The sequence below is a fragment of the Myotis daubentonii genome, chromosome 6, assembly GCF_963259705.1.
Source record: "Myotis daubentonii chromosome 6, mMyoDau2.1, whole genome shotgun sequence".
NCBI classification, from domain to species: Eukaryota; Metazoa; Chordata; class Mammalia; order Chiroptera; family Vespertilionidae; genus Myotis; species Myotis daubentonii.
The window spans coordinates 39408546-39425888 of record NC_081845.1 but is presented as its reverse complement, the minus strand read 5'-3'; the positions used below and the strand labels follow the sequence as shown (position 1 = coordinate 39425888).

At 47.2% G+C, this 17343-nt stretch overlaps 1 protein-coding gene across 2 annotated transcripts in view; it reads left to right on the top strand.

Annotated features, from left to right (window-relative positions):
- SOBP (sine oculis binding protein homolog) overlaps positions 1–17343 on the top strand; it is a 159832-nt gene that overhangs the window by 110091 nt on the left and 32398 nt on the right. The gene's annotated exons all lie outside the window — the stretch shown is intronic.

Here is a 17343-nt window from a genome sequence, read left to right as displayed (position 1 = left end):
CTTTTTGAAATAGAATATGCAAAGTCTTGAATTTTATTACAGAATTTAATATCAATAATTACTTAAAATTTAATGAACTTCACTACTGATTTAATTGCTTTTGAGTAGTTCCACTTAACTTATTAAAGAGAAGCAAGGACGTATTCATTTAATGAGCAGCAGAAGTCTTGCCCTCACATCTGCCTACATTCTCTTTTCAATTAATCAATTATAGTCCGATGGTGTGTAATTACACATTAAGAAAGTTATTGGATAGCTCAGCATGCCTGTCCCGGGGGGCTCATGAATACACGAATAACACACCTGTAATGACCTGCACTCACATCTGCAAATTACACTCATTTCTCTCTCTTTGCTAAATCGAGATGAGAGCAATTACCATTAACTTTTTGAGTCACATCTCATCAATGTGACATGGAGGGAGAAAGTGAAAAAGAAACACTGAAGAAAAGTAAAATGGTGAAAGTAGCTTCGTAGAGGACAGTGGTCACCCACCTGAACTGTGTCTACTGAATCACACGAACACTGGAGGAAGCAGGCCGGCATTCTTTGAACACAATTAGTGACTTGCTTTTCAGCTTCCTTCAGTCTCCTGATGAGAGATGCAGGAAAACCTTTTGAAATCACATTCAGGCAAATTTGCCTGGCTTGTTTCAAATCAAACCAAAGTCTGGAACTGATCCCCATGCAGGAGCGCTAAGCCCCTGCATAGCAACTAAGCCGCGTTAAAAAAAAAAAGGGAGAGAAAGAAAGAGAACCCACTAAAAATGCAACACAAAAGAGCAAATTTTACTACATTAATGGCCTAAAGGCTCTGGTTATGGGAAGGGGTCTATTCCAGTATGTCCTTCTGATTTATGCTAAACCAGTAAAATTCAACAAGAACCTCTTAATCCAAATTATATAGTCAGAGGCATTCTAAATGCCTACACCAACCAAGTGATTTTAAGCAAAATGCCCTGTTAAAATAAGCTTTTGATGTCTGCACAACTCCAACTCAAGAAGCAATCTGTTGACATTTTCAGCAAATGCTATCTTAGTCTGAGACAGAGGCAGCAGTGGCTGCTTCAGCCTAAGTGCTTCTTCTCCCCTTCACACCCTCCTCCTCCTCAAAAAAACCCCTGCTTCTGTTATCCTCTCATTGAAGTACTGACAAGGTCAAGTCCACTGTGATTAATGGCTGTCCATCAGAATAGAAAGAGAGATACATTGATACTCAGCTAGCAGATGCTCATGAACATGCAAATGAATGTGGTGAGCCTTCTTAGTGGGGAAGGATTTGCTTTGTTGATGTTTTTAACTGCAGCCAATTTTGGGCATTTTGTGTACTCTTTTCTCTGCTTATAGCCACTGGCTATGAACACCCTATCGTCATTTTCCCGCCTCTCCGTGTGCCTCCTGGGGATGCCCAAGACCCTGCTGGGCCTGGACAGAGGATGTGTGTCAGCAGCAGAGACACCCGGTGTACTTTGAGGGTGTGTCCTTTCCTGGCACTCCTGGCCTGTCGAGACAAATGTCTGTGTCCAAGGGGCCGTCTTCCTGTGTGGGCTGCATTTGTGGCATCTCATGGGCCTCCATGGGACTGACTTGTAAATAGTGGCCGCCACATAAAACATGCCATCTGTGCCCCTGTGGGAAGTAGGATGGAACACAAAAAAGATCTATTCCAGGAATATGAACTGATGTTTACAGACATGCCAGGGCTGGCTTTTAAAACACAGTGGAAAACTGTCTCAAAAGCATTTTAAGTACCACGTAATAGAAGCCGGAAAAAAAGTGTTGTAGGAGCATGAAGGAAACCTCTATACCCAGAGAGATGTACCAAGCTGGTATGTCCACACCGGTTCCCTTGGCCCAGAAATGTGAGATACGGCGAGGTCTCGTCGGGAGTTCCTGGGAAAGCAGGGCCAGAAGGCAGAGGTCACCTGTGGCTCACATGCTTTAGGGGTCTAGAGTCCAGTACCTGTAATTGTTTCTTTAAAACTGGAGGATAAGGAGATAAGCTTGGATTGAGCAAGTTGGGTTGCTATAGGAAAACTAGAGACCCGATGCATGAAATTCGTGCAAGGGGCTCGGCCCTCGCAGCCGTGGCTTCATCCCGAAGGTCATCCGGACGGTCGTTCTGCTGTTCAGTCTAATTAGCATATTAGCTCTTTATTATATAGGATTTCCTTATTTCAAAGCTGTTTGTGGGGCATCCTTTATTGGGACATTATACCCATAGGCAGGCAGAGGGACCTTGGCTGTGGGAGTGATGACCGCATGTCCCAGGATTTGCATGACCTTCTAATTTCACATTTATTGTCTGTTTTTATAAATCAGTGATCCACAGATGGGTTCAGGTGCCCAGCATTTGGAAATAGTGTCATTCCTGAAAACACCATGAATTATTGACCCATTGTGTGAGCTGGGAGTGATTTTTGCCACCTATAATACACATATGAAAAATTGAGTCATAAACAGGTTCACAAATATATAATCAAGCTGTCTAACAAAGTGGATTGACCGTTTCTGGTTTCCATTAGTATTCCTTTGCCGCCTGCTTGTTGATTTTGTCATCTTTGAATGCTCGTTAGCAGAAACAGCTGCCTTGGTCTGTGAGATAAGTCCTTTCCTCATGAAGCTGGGTAATTCTTGTTTATGCACACTGCAGTTATTGTCTTGACGTGAGTCTATTTTCTGGCACATTTCTGTTCTGGAGACCTGGCCACTCCGTTTATGAAGATACTGGGGTGTCACCTGAAGGGAGTGGGTCTCCTATTTCTAACTCAATCCCGAACCTCTACCCTTACCCCTGTTGCCACCTATCTCCCCTTCCTACTTCCTTCCCTTCAGAAACCAAAAAGGGTGAGGGCCTCAGGGAGGGGACGGGCAGGTTCTCTTGGCTTTCAGTTCAGTATGCCTATGAGGGCGCCCCCTAGTGATATATGGTCTAATAACACCCTCCAAGTTGTGCCTGGAGTTGGGTCCTGTGTCTGGAGCCAAGCCTGCAAATTGGGTCTGTGAGTTTGATATTTTAGAATCTTTCGATTGTGTGGGTGTCCTCACATGCGTGCGTGTGTGCATGCAATAACTTCGACTGCAGGTTCAAGTTATGAGGGCTTTTAAATATATTCAGTGATGAGAGAGAATCATTGATCGGCTGCCTTCTGCATGGCCTTTACTGGGGATAGAGCTCACAACCCGGGCATTTGCCCTTGACTGGAATCGAACCTGGGATCCTTCAGTCTGCAGGCCGATGCTCTATCCACTGAACCAAACCAGCTAGGGCAAGGTATAAGGGCTTTTACTAGTAGATCACAGTACTGTGAGTTGCTGAAAGTTCTCTGGCCACCTGCCACCCCCAGAATTCCTCCCTGGCCACATTTCCTGCAGGTTCCAGTCATCTGTTGGCCTGGTTAGAGCCATCTTCGGCTCCTCCCACTTCCTTCTCTCACCAGTCCACCTGCTCACCCCCATGCGCAAATTTCCCTCAACTTTTTAAGCTGTACAGACCAGCTACCAGCCAGGCAGCCTTTGCGCTTCTGTATTCTCTGGGTACGTCTCCTTTTGTTCTCTCATATTATACGTTGTAGGCGTGTGTCCTATAATTACATCTCCCAGTGGAAATAAAGCAAGTTAAAGAGGGCTGATGCTTGTGCCGAGCCCAGGCAGCTGCCATCTGCAGACCCATGTGGGGCCGGCATGGCCGACGTGAGGGAGCCCGGGGTGGTGACCCTCAGGGGTTACTGCCTCTTGCTCATTTAGCTGCCCTTCTCCGACCAGAGATTATCCTGTCATAGCTAAATCTTGAAGACTTCTAATTAAAGCTGAGGAAAAAATACAGGAGGAAAAAACCCATAAATTTGCAAAATCAGTGCATTAACATTTCTCCCCAGTGGTCTGGGAGAAAACAAAAGTGGTTTGATTGCAGTAACAGCTCCAGCTGCCCAGCTCCCAGGCAAACGGTGTGTCCTCAGGAGCAGAGTTTGAGAGCCACTCCCCCTCATCTCTGAGAATGTCCTAGGGAGCGCCAACCATTGCACCCTGGTGTGCCTCCCAGATGCCTCTGGTTCCAGGATGCTAACTCCAATCTTTCCTCAGACGTTATGCCCTGGTTTGTTCTCCTTGACTGTGGGCTGACCCTCCAACCCCAAATTGCCTGTAGCCCTCTCACTACTCCAAATGTGGTCCACCCACCAGCAGTGTGCACTCCACCCAAGTCCCTGGCAGAAATGCAGATTCTCAGGCCCCACTTAGCCAACTGCATTTTAAATGGGTCCCTGGGGATTTGTGTACATGCTGAAGTTTGAGAAGCTCTGGGCCAGAGTATGATGACAGATTTTTATCCTGTAAACTTGGATTTGCTTCAGTGGGCTCCTTATAGGACACATGCCTACAACATATTCACCCTCCTCTCCCCACCCCCAGAGTCTCTCTCAGCCATTAAGAAACTTGTCATGTACAACAGAGAGAATTCTTGCCCTCAGCTGAGGGAGTGTCCTGCTGGGAGTCTCTAGAAGGAACAGCTGGGGGCGAGTGAAGGTGGGCTGGCAGCAGTAATGGGGTACACAGCCAGGAGGGGGTGCAGCCCCTCCGGAAGTTCAGCCCACAACTACCTCTGTACGCTTGATGTCTGAGTCTTAGGGCTCCAATTTAGGAAGAAAAGGTGAGGCAGCTAATGGGAGATAAATCCAAAACTGCCTCTGGTGTCTGGAATGTGGGCTTCATTGTTTAACCCCTGGAACATGAAAGAGGGTTCCCACCTCTAAGCTCGCAGTAAGACAGGTAGCCTTCGCTTTCTCTTGTGGGACCAGGAGAGGCTGGGCAGATAGAGAGCCATGTGCTGTGGGAGGGTAGCTGGGTCAACCCCCGCCCCCACCCATGGCTTCAAAGTAGCTGCAGTGGTGCCCAACTTGGGGCTTCTCAGCACCCCCACCTCTCCCACCTCTCCCTACCAGCACAATGAACAGGTGAGGGAGCTTAGCGCATGGCAGACTGGGAGGGAGGCCTTGGGTTTCTCATAATCTAGGGACAGAGTCTGTTGTCCACACCAAGAAAGGGGTCGGGGAGAAGGTATGTGTGACAAGGGATTGGGACCAGTGAACATTTGTCCCCAAGTCCAGTCCTGGAGACATGTGCTGGGTGATGTTACTGATATAGCTACTGTACATTTCCCAGAACACCTGGCTTCAGATGTGCTGCTTGTTGTCACGACAAATCACTGAGGTGATGTGGGGCTCTAGCTATACTTTCCAGTCTGCCTTACACATCCCACCCAGCAGAACAAATATTGGTCAGATCCTGTGTCTTGTTTTTCTTCAGGCAGTTAGTGACAGTTTACTGCACAACAGGAAGTAGACAGTTAACTTACAGGATCATGTCTGCGGCCACCTGGGCTTTCTGGGACAGGCCCAACGTGAAGTATTCTGGCCTGTTACTCAGCTCCCCAGGAACACGGGTGCGTCTCCAGTGGGCCTCTCGTTCTGCTGCTGGTGTCAAATACTTGCATTGTTGCAGAAAAAAATGAAGTTAATGAGTATAATTTTTTGCTCATTTAAGAGTATCTCTTCTAATTTTTCTTAAGCATTTGGTATCTGGTACCTACTGTAGCAAGCATATGCCCACACTTGACAAACCAAATAAGCAATAGAATTAATGTGAAGGACCCAGAAAGAGCTGGCCATGTGCTGTTCAACAGCCTTAGGGTGCATGTGGGAAGTCGGTGGCTTCAGGTTGGGTTTTCTTGATTATGTACATACAGTATAGGCCAGTGATGGTGAACCTATGACACGCGTGTCAGAGGTGACACGCGAATTCATTTTTTTGGTTGATTTTTCTTTGTTAAATGGCATTTAAATATATAAAATAAATATCAAAAATATAAATGTTTGTTTTACTATGGTTGCAAATATCAAAAAATTTCTATATGTGACACGGCACCAGAGTTAAGTTAGGGTTTTTCAAAATGCTGACACGCCGAGCTCAAAAGGTTCGCCATCACTGCTATAGACAATTAATCTTCTTTTTTACTTTATTTTCTGTGGATTTAAAAAATCTTTATTATTCAAATTATTACATATGGTCCCTCTTTCCCCCCATTGACCTCTTCTAGCCTCCCCCTCCCCGCCCCAGGCTCAGTATAATCGTTATTTCTGGGTATGACATTGTCTTTAGTTCAAATGATGCTTTTCATGGGGTTCTGGAGGGCTATCAGGTATAAGAGATCCTGTGTCAATCCAGGGTCCTAAAGACTGCTGGAGCTTAGCCCTCTTTAAGGACTAGCTCTAGAGAGAGGTGGATTAGTTTGTAGCTATAAAAACGCTGTGATTTGAGGAGCTACTGAAGTGGGGGAATGAGCCCCCTATTCACCTGATATCCCTCTGTGAGAGATTATTCATTTTCTTTGGGTTTTGATGCTTTCTAAACTAAAGGCCTTATAAAGATTGACATTTGGGGTTTCATTTGCCTAGGATCAAGGGCCCTGAAAGAAGGATAGATAACCAAGGGACAGACAGACTGATAAAGGAGCATGTGGGACAGATGTCTTCATCTTATACATCAGAGTTCTATTCAGAAATGGGGTTCTCTCTCCCTTGACCAACCAGGGGAACAAAGCTATCCAATATTTGGTTGGAATTTTTATGTTGTTTTCTTCACCTCAGAGCTCACTGAATGGTGATCTGGGCACTGGGCATGATGAGTGAGGATTGGTATAGGCACTTTGTATGAAGGCAGAGTCACCTGTGCTTTAAGCTCAGGAATGAAGGGCCCCAAGTGGAACAGATCACGTCTGATTGGAGAGGGGGAATCAAGTTGGTCTGCTAGATTTGGCCTCAGGAAGCTCCGTAGGCTGACACGTAATCAAAGAGTATTCATCACATTTGATCGGTTTATTCCCCTCCCCAAGGAAAAACCTGGTATCATCAAACATGCCCCCCATAGCTATTCATACCCTAACCTGCTACTTTCAGTAAGTATTTCATGAAAAGTGAAGCCAGACTGTGTTGCTTAAACTTGTGGTCTCAGCAGGTTTTGCTTACACCCCTCATTAGTAAAAACTTCGATGTTCTAACATTTTCTTTGATTACTTCAGTGGCTCATCTTTGCACCCTCTGGGGTACCCCGTCCCATGTTAAAGATTGCGCTAGGGAAGTGTGCATAGGCTGTTGAAGGAAACTGGGTTTGTAGTAATAGCTCTTATAGATAAGAAAACCCCAAGATGTATACTGTAGCCTACACATCCTATCCCTGGACCATCCTAAGAGTACATTGGTGTTTGTGGGTGGCAGAGAGAAATTATAGAACAACTGTGAAACGTAATGTGAAGATTCTGTGTCACAAGTCCACTTACAGTGTGGAATTTGTCAAACACATAGGTGGGCGATGCGTTCCCAGAACCTCTCTGATCCTAAGGAGCTTTCAGGCTGCAGTAGAACATGGTTGGCAGCCCTGGTGAGTGGGGCATTAGCAAACTCAGATAGAAGGAGAGGGACAGAGGCTTCTGTGTGTGGGATCCACTCAGCAGCCATACCTGCACCAGCCAAGCAGACAGCCTGCTGCCTCCTGCGTTCTGGGATAATTTTGTTTCTCAGTAATTAAATTCACACCTAGCAAATGGTAACTACGGTAAGGCTGTATTTTGAACGCATGTTCAGCTCTTCTCAAGGCAAGGTTCAGTTGCCTTTATTATTCTCTCTCCCTCTCTCTTACACCTGGTGTGTGTGTGTGTGTGTGTGTGTGTGTGTGTGTGTGTGTGTGTGTGTAGGGGCTCTGTTAGGCATTAGCAATCTCAGGTAGAAGGAGGAGGACAGAGGTTCTGGGAAGGCCTGGCAGGGAAGCCCTGCACCCCCAGATCATCACTATCCCTGGGGAGGAAATTGGTAGGAAAGCACTAAGTTAGGACTCGGCAGTGGGGTCTGCTCTTAACATGCTGCCCAAGTGTTTCAGGTTTGACCGTCTGTGCTCTTTGACCTGTTCCTGACCAAGGGCCCCCAGCTCTGTGAGGGTCTCTCCGCCAAAACCCAAGCCTCCTGTTTCCATAAGCCAGGCTGGGGCCTACAAAGAGCTCACTTCATAGAAACCCATTTACAGACACCTCTTCTTAGTCTCATCCCCTCTCCCAGTTGGGGGCCACCCATTCTGCCACGTAGATCGTAGATCGTAAGCTCTGGGGAAAACTTGAAGAAAGCACTCAACACTAGCAAACCTCTATCAAGCACCAACCATGTGTCAGGCACTTGGGAAGAGCTGGGAGCAGAAGGGAATGAGACAGCTTCTTCCCTTTCCACAGATCTCATTTGGTCCAGCGCTGTCTGGGTCCCCCTGAGCAAGACAGTGGGGCCAGGACTGCTGAGTGGCCCATCTTCCTTTCTGGGGAGGAGCCATAACACCTCCTTGGACTGTCTTCTGTAAAATGCTTCATAGCCCAGATCTTTGCTAGATCCTAGAGGAGGGCACATCAGAGGCACCGGGCCCACAGAGGGAGGCAGCAGGGAGTGAGGAGGAGTGGCCTGAGAAAGAAGGGCAGCTCATCTGAGCAGCCAAGAGTCCATGGCTGACTCATGGCTTTTGCTCAGAGGCCCTGCAGGGCCATGTGGCTGCCACACATGACCTCGGGGAGGCCCCCTAACTGCAGACGGGCTGAATCAGAATCCCCCCCACCACACTCCCCACCCCCGCTACACACACACACCAGGTGTAAGAGAGAGGGAGAGAGAATAATAAAGGCAACTGAACACTTGCCTTGAGAAGAGTTGAACATGTGTTCAAAGTGCAGCATTACCATAGTTACCATTTGCTAGGTGTGAATGTAATACCTGGGAAACAAAATTATCCCAGAATGCGGGGTAGGGGGAAGAAGGGGTGCGGGGGGTGGCGCTGTAGCAGGCTTGTGTGCTTGGCTGGTGCAGGTGTGGCTGCCAAGTGGATCCCAAACACGGAAGCCTGGCGTTGGCTTTTGCTTCCCAACCTGCCCAGCCAGTCCCATGAGGCTCTCTCTTTTACTGCTGAAGATCAAATGATTCTGCATTGGTAGCTGCCCCAGCCCCCTCACCACTGAAGACTTCAGGGGTGCAGGCCTGTGGTAGGGACTGTCTGAGCCTGGGGTGTTTAATTATCATTTGAAATGGTGTTCTCCCAAGGGAGGGGAGGAAGGGAAGTCCCTGGCTGAGCCAAAGATCAGGAGCTAAAGGATAGTAATCTTCTTGGGGAAAGAAAGAAAAGGGCCAGCAATAGCAACAAATAAGTCCTGCAGATGTGGAATTTGAAGGAATCTAGAGAGAGCAAGCCTATTTTTATCAGGAGTGGGTGCACACTGTGATGGGCGCCACAGGCTGCTGTCACTAACATTTGGCTATAAGCAACGTTTTAATATTTAAACATGACAGCCCTGAAAATGGAAAGGAACCAACACGTTACCTGCTTGCTGATTAAAAGCTACCACTTCCCCTGCGCCCAGTGGGAGGACCTGTTCCATGTGCTGTCTAGCCCAGCCAGGCACTGGGTTCACCTGTGTTGCCACGGCTATTTACACGTCAGCCACTGATGGAGGCTGCTCAACAGAGGTGACACGGATGCCATTCTCTCCAGGTGAAAATGCTGTGCAGTGTTACCTCTGTAGGAAAATGTTCAGTGCACTTTGCTCAATTAAGCATGCATGTGTGGAAATACAACACTCAAATGGGCAGGAATAAAAATATATTAAATTTGAAGAAGTTAAGTAATACCATTGGGAAAATCAATGAACTTGAGGTGAACCCAGCAATGTCAAAAAAGAGAATCCCAGAAATGTGAGCCCTGCAGCAGTTCACCAGACCCCAAGTGAGACATATGCCTTACATCCGCTATGTCCCGTGTGAATATCTTGCCCAGATCAATATCAGGAAGCCTGGCACCCACGCTCTTTTTTGAAACTTTAAGCAGCAAGCACTTTCCTGAGTCCTGCTGGAAAATAATTCACTGCTAAGGTGGTGAGCTTGATTATGGGGATGGAGGGCAAGATCTCTGAGGACAAGCCCTGGAAGATGAGCTTTCCACTCACCCACGGCCCATCTGACTGACACCTGTTTCTGCCCTGCTGAAGTTGTGTTAACTATTGGCACTCCTACTGGTCAGCGGTGGCTAAAACTGAGTGAGAAGGAAAAGAGAAAGAAAATACTAGAGCAGAACCTATAGCGTCCAGTCAACCTGCACGCAGCTGTTTTTATTATTTCCAGCTCATGTTGTCATTGCTATACTTTCAGAGAAGTATGAGCTTTTCTAGACAATCAGCAAAGTAAAGCGAGATGAGCAGAGAGGCTGAAGGGTTTGCTCAGCCTCTCTGGGGCTTGGAGCAGTGGTTTCAAAATGTGGTCTCCACGCCAGCAGCATTGGCATCACCTGGAAGCTTGTTAAACATGCAGCTTCTCAGGCCCCACCCCAGACCCACTGAGTCAGAAACTCCTGGGGCAGGGCCCAGAAATTCATGGGGTTAAAATCCTATATAATAAAAGGGTAATATGCAAATAGACCGAACGGCAGAACAACTGAACAACCAATCAAAGCGTAATATGGTAATGATATGCTAAGGCTGCTCAACTGCTCACTATGATGTGCACTGACCACCAGGGGGCAGATGCTCTGACCAGTAGGTTAGCTTGCTGCTGGGGTCTGGCTGATCGGGACTGAGCTAGATGGGCCGGACACTCCCTGGAACCCTCCCGTGCCCCTCCCCAGCCCAATCGTGCACCAGTGGGGTCCCCCAGCCTGGCCTGCGCCCTCTCGCAATTTGGGACCCCTCGGGGAATGTTGGAGAGCCGGTTTCAGCCCGATCCTGCAGGCCACTCCCCTTGAGAGGGCACCAGATGCAGGGCTCATGGCTGGTGAGCGCTGCTGTGGCAGTGCGAGCCTCTCCTGATCGGGACTGATTGGGCGTGAGCCCGCAGCAGGCACAGTGGGGCTGGGATGAGCAGGGGTGGCAGGTAGGAGCTGCAGGCTGCATAGGATTGCAGGTTTCGGCTCGATCCCTGCAGGCCACCCGGAGGGGCCTCTAGTTTTTAATATTACGGTAAAATATATGCAACATAACATTAGCTATTTTAACCATGTTAAGTGTAAAAGTCAGTGGTATTATTCTCAGTGTTGTATAGTCATCACCACTATCTGTTTCTAAAACGTTTTCATCACCCAAAAGAGAAACTCTGTAATCATTAAGCAGTATCTCCTCACCCCCTCTTTCCCCAGCCCTTGTTAATCTCTAATCTATTTTCTGTGTCTATAACTTTGCCTCTTCTAGATCTTTCATATGAATGGAATCATACAGTACGTGGCCTTCTGTGTCTGGCTTCTTTCACTTAGCACAATGTTTTCAGGCTTCATCCATGTTGTCATATGTGTCAGTGCTTTATTCCTTTTTATGGCTGAATAATATATTTCATTGTATGGATATGCCATGTTTTGTTGATCCATCTATCTGTTGATGGATACTTAGGTTGTTTCCACCCTTTGGCTATCGTGACTAATGCTGCAATGAACATTGGTGTTTAGATATCTGGAATCGGCGTTTTAACCAGCCCCCTGGGTGATTCTGATGTATGCTTGAGTTGGAGAAGCCCTGGCCCAGAGCTCCAGAGCTGTCTTTATGTAGGAACCCAGAACACTCAGTGGAGGCTGTGTGCCCTACTGCAGCTTTGTCCATCCCAGCCCGGGGTCAAGGCTGTGGACACTCACATCTCAGAGATGAATATTTAGAGTTTCTCAAGGTCCTTCTAAGGCTAATTCTAGAAGAAAAATATCTATCCAGAATGGGGGTTCTCTTTGACTTTGTTTCATAAGTGATACCTTAAAATATTTCAAAGGGCCCTGCTGGGTGTGCCTCAGTTGGTTGGGTATCGTCCTGTGCACTGAAAAGTTGCCAGTTCAATTTCTGGTCAGGGTACATGCCTGGTTTGGGGCTCCATCCCCAATAGTGGGGATGTGCAGAAAGCAGCCGATTGATGTTTCACTCTCACATTGATGTTTCTCAGTCTCTTTCCCTCTCCCTGCTTCTCTCTAAGGAATCAATAAAAATATTTTTTAAAGTATTTCAAAGGGATGGCAGAAAAACATTTATTAAAAACGCATGCCCATTTGGTTGTTGTTGAGTGGAGTTTCACCCACATGTTTTGTCACTATACAATTACCTGGAAATTAGCTATAACAAAGACCCACTCTAGTTTTTACTATGGAAATTGGGGTTGTTTTCGTTCTTTTGAGCATTGTAATGGTAGTCAGTGGGAAGAAAACAAGGAAGAATTTTTTTTTCTGTAAGTTCAGAGATAGTTGGAAATGTTTGATGATTATTGTCTTAAGCATTTACAAGTCCCAACACCTTATTCTTAACTAATTAACTCCTTCCTCTTCAAGGAGCTTAAATACCTTGCTTGTGGCTGCACAGCTAGAAAATGAAAAGTCAGGATTAGAATTCATGTCTCAGTCTAAAGTTGTTGAATAAATCTATTCATACTGGCTGCTGGTGATTTTAAATATTACCCCTTAGGCGATACTTAGATTTTTAACAGAGGACTCCTAGACATTTTTAGCCTAAAGAAGTAAATCTCTAGCAGTAGAATGTTATATTTGAGGAAGAGGAGGGGAGACCTTTCCAGCAATTGCAAAAGCCTACGGAATAGTCTGCTAGTTCAGCTCTCAGAATCCCTGGAGGGCAGGTTCAGAAGGTGTGTTTCACCTGATGTGTCACACAAATATTGCGAATAAAATGGAGGTGAGACTGAGGCAGCCTAGATGATGATGGTCTGGAAGTCATGATGCCTTATGGACAAGGGAAGTGACTGAGGATGAAAGAGCCAATATTCCCATTGTCAGGTATATGAAGAGTGACCATGTAGAAGAGAATACAGTCATGCTGGGTGGCCACGAGGGAGAGGACCAGGCCAATGGGCAGGGGCTGCAGGAAGGCAGATCTCTTCTCAGTACCAGAAAGGGTTGCTATCAAGCATAGGATGGGCAGCCTTGTGAGTGAGATGACCAGCCAAGCATATTTCAGTAGGGCTACCAAATGGAAGGTGGGATAAAATGACTCCTTGGTACCAGTTCAACTCCAAGGCATTATGACCTTGAACTTGCAAAAGTTGCCGAATTATTATATGCTGAATGCAAAACCAGTATCAAAGGGGAATTTGATATTGATCTATTATTTTCACTTTCAAAGTATGTCCCTCTTTCTAAAAAACATCACTCAGCATTACTGTTGGAAATTTCTGAAACAGAGTTATTAATCTTTGGGGATTTCATCTCCTGCTTACAAATTGTTGTAGGGGAGCATCAGCTTGAGTCTTCTGATAACCATGCACTGCTCTGACCTATTGGCATTTCCCTTTTTAAGCTAATAATTAAAAAACTCAACTGGAGCCACTCCATGGGTAAGGATCTTGGGAGACAGCAAAGCAGGAAAGATCCAGCTGGAGCCCGAGGCATGCGCAGGGACTGTGTGTGTCATTCTTTCTATTGCGTTCGGCTCACATTAGTGAGGGCGGAGGACTTGGGTGGTTGGCATGATCATGGTCTTCAGACATCTGAAGGATGTAAACACCGAGGATGGAAGGATTTTATTTAGTTTGAGACAAAGGGTATAATTAGGGTAGGAGTAATGGAGTGAAATTAAGCAAAGAAAGATTTAGATTGAATATTAGTGGGGTACTTCCAACCAATAGATTTGTGAAGCTTTTAGACATTTTCTAGGGAATGCTGTTCCGTATTTTCCAAGTGGGTTGACAATCAGAGGGATAAAGGCTGAGCTAATCTTGAAGAAACTGGAGCCTCTGGGGATAAGGTGAATGGAGAGCCTTCGCTTTCACTGCTTCCCTCTAGTCTTTCTTATAAACATGAAAAGCTCAGCGGGTGATCCCCTTCTGAATGACTATCTATCAATAGCAAGTGCTTGCTCTTCTTAAAACCAGGAGTTATTAAAAGGATGGTGTGTTCCCAAAAGAAAAAAATTTGAATGTGAGAATCAGGAAAATTCTGGAGGGAATCTGGGCTGACTTCCCCACTTGCTTGTTAGTTCTGCCTCATCTCCATCCGTTCCTGTGATTGGTGGGCAAGGGTCTTGAACCATTGTTTTCTAAAAAATATATATTTTATCGATATCAGAGAGGAAGGGAGAGAGAGAGAGATAGAAACATCAATGATGAGAGTGAATCATCTGCCTCCTGCAATCTCCCCACTTGGGACCGAGCCTGCAGCCTGGACATGTGCCTTGACCGGGAATCGAACCATGACCTCTTGGTTCACAGACTGATGCTCAACCACTGAGCCACGCTGCCAGGCAGAACCATTGGGTTTGAAGGAGATCCCTGTTACCGGCAGCACTGAGCACTGCTGGTTGAGGAAGACGGGTAGCCTCCACCATTGCGGACCTCTCGATAAGCCCCCGGTTTTTCTTCTCCTCTGGAGCATTTCCCCGATGTGCACGGAATCTACTAGTACTTGTCCTTTCCACAGTCCAGTACGGACAACTCTTCCAAGGCAGACCTGGCCTCTGGGCGCCTCCAGCCACTATTGTAGGACTTGCAGCCTTCCGGGGCCAGCAGTGCTGGGCACCATGCATTGCCTGGAGGCTGCACTGAGCCCAGGTTTCCTTCTGAGATTTAATTAGAGACATTTGCATTTAGGTGTTTTGCATGAGCCACTTGATAGTATTGACAGGTAAAGCAATTGGAAGGTATACTGACATTTGGTAGAGATTCTACGTTTAATCCCTCTGGCGTGTCGTTGCTCTCCGCGTCCTCTGTGGCCACAGAGCTGGGCAGCTGGAGGCTCTTTTTCTATTACAAGGGCAGCTCCCACGTAATTTTCCACTTTGACTCCTACATCCTTTTTTATTGAGTAAAATGGTGTTTTGCTCTTTAAAACAAACCCCGGCTGGTCTGTGCTGCTAGCTTTGTCTTAAAAGGGAATATAATTCTTACATCGAAACCAAATTGGAAACTGTTGTGCGGCGCGCTCTGTGAGGGCCCAGTGCACACGGGTCTCATGATTCCTCTGACTGGGGCCACCATCGCCAGAGCAGTGACACTGCGGCCTCGCCTCAGCGCTCCCTCCCTTGCCTTGACACGGCCCTAGAGGTCCTGCCTGGCTCAGAAGCTCAGATCCATTGAAGTCAGACCTCATTGCATTCAGGCTTTTGGGGAGGACTCTCTCTGCCCTCGGGGGTCCTGTGTTTGAGCCGGGAGAGGACGGCTGAGAGTTAGACTCTCAGCAGCAGAGAGAGGCTCCGGAGCGGCTGACAGGGATGATGAAAGGAGAGGGAAGGACACAGGCAAAGCAGCAGTGTTCGCCCAGGAGGGTGGCTGCTGGGCTCCCGAGGAGAAGTCGTACTGGCCTGAGGGCACTGTGGAGGCAGGGAGAGCTCCTAATGAGGTTTCTCTGTGCGCTCCTGTTTTTGAAATTTTATGCTGGAGTCTCATCACAGTGTGGGGTAGCATCCAAGGAACCGCTCACATGCCCTCCTCATCCATTTCCTAGCCCTGCTTCTGAAGAGGGCTGCGCTCCCCACCCCAGAGATCTCCGGGGGCGCCGTGAAACTCTCCAGCGCAGACAAACTTGGATTCTTGCTAATTTAAAAAGTCAGTGTAACAACCAGGCAGGTGTGTGTTGAAAAGAGGTGGCGGGGGATGTTGGTACAGGGTTGGGTGAGCGCACTTACTGTGACTGAACAGCGGACGTGTCTTCAGCTCCCAACACAGTTGTCTGTCTCAGTGTGACTCCCGTTTACTGCATGTCGAGCTGCAGGAAGTCCAGCTGATGCAAATAGATTAATATTTAAAAAGTAATACAGGAGAATGAGGTTCCAAACGTGTAGCGTTTAATTATTAAAAACCTGTAATGGAATTTGAATCCAAACTCACATCTCACTGGTGCACAGCAAAAAGCTCAATTAGCCAGCGAGCCTGCTCACGCCACGGCTCATGGTGGCCATCACAGCACCGAGCCCATGCTCTCTTAAACGCTCTAGCAGCATAGAAATGGGCAGCGTAGGTAGTGTTATGCTTTCTCATTAGACAGCTGTTGCAACTCTTTTTTTAGTCAAATTGATGGGTAAAGTGACTGTATATTGTTAACAGGACTTAGAAAAGAATTTGAGTTACTTCCAAGTGGTGGGACTTGGGAGAGTTAGGTTACCTGGTAGAAATCACAGTATGAGGATATTCATGCTACCACTGAGTTTATCGAGGCCGAGAAGTATGTGTTACAGGACGCAGGTGTCTGATTAGAAGGCTTTACTCAGTCCAGGGATACTTAATCGCTGATTTTCCTGTGAGACCACAGTTCTCCTGGCCCTGGAGGGACACAAGTGCCACTCACTCTTGATAAGGGTGAATTCGCCCAGAGGCCTGTGGCAGAGAACGGCCAAAGGAAGAGATAAAATGATTGGTGTGACTCAGAGTAGAATAAACCCACAAAGACCAATTGAATCTATTTCAAAATCAGTGTGCCAGCACGACTGGTTGAGGCAGTATCTCTTGAATTTATATTTTTATTCAGTATGGCAGGTAAGGAGTGTCCTTTGTGTACGAATATAAAACTATGACATGCCATTGGTTGTGCGTGAAGGGTTTGCCCCTCCGCGTGGCGGCTCATTTCTCATGAGACGCTCAAGAACTCATCTGTAATGCAGAACATGCAGTGGTGTGACCTAAAATGCTCTCGGCTGGGCTCGGGGTTTGGAAGGTCACACACTAGGTAACGGTATTTATGACAGCCTGCCGGGCTCTCAGGCTGTGTGGGGTAACTAGAACTGGGAGGACAGAAATTGAGTTTGTAGTGACTGCAGAAGCTGAAACCACAGGATGAAATGTAATAGGGTCTAGGGCTCGGTGAGCACAGGAAGCTGAGGAGAGGTGGGGGTGGAGCTGCAGGGCTGAGGAAAGTGCTGCAAGGGGGTGGGTAACCTTGGTTCCTCGCAGGACAGAGCCTACTGAGACGCAGAAGGGTAAATAGAATCACCTCCACCTTCCCTACAATTCGGTCAACAACCAGCAGCTGCATGTGGAACCCTTATCATGTGCAAGACTGTGTGCTGGGGTGTAGGAGTTCCAGGGGAGCCCTGGCGGTGTGCTATGTGGTTAGTGCATCAGCTTGTGCACTGAAAGGTCACGGGTCCCATTCCCAGTCAAGGGCATATACCTGGGTTACAGGATGGATGCCTGGCCCAGTACAGGTGTGTATGGGAGGTAACCAATCGATGTGTCTTGCTTGCATAGGTGCTTCTCTCTCTCTCTCTCTCTCTCTCTCTCTCTCTCTCTCTCTCTCTCTTTCTTCCTCCCTCCCTCCCTCCCTCCCTCCTTCTCCCTCACTCCCTTCTGCTCTCTCTAAAAATCAATG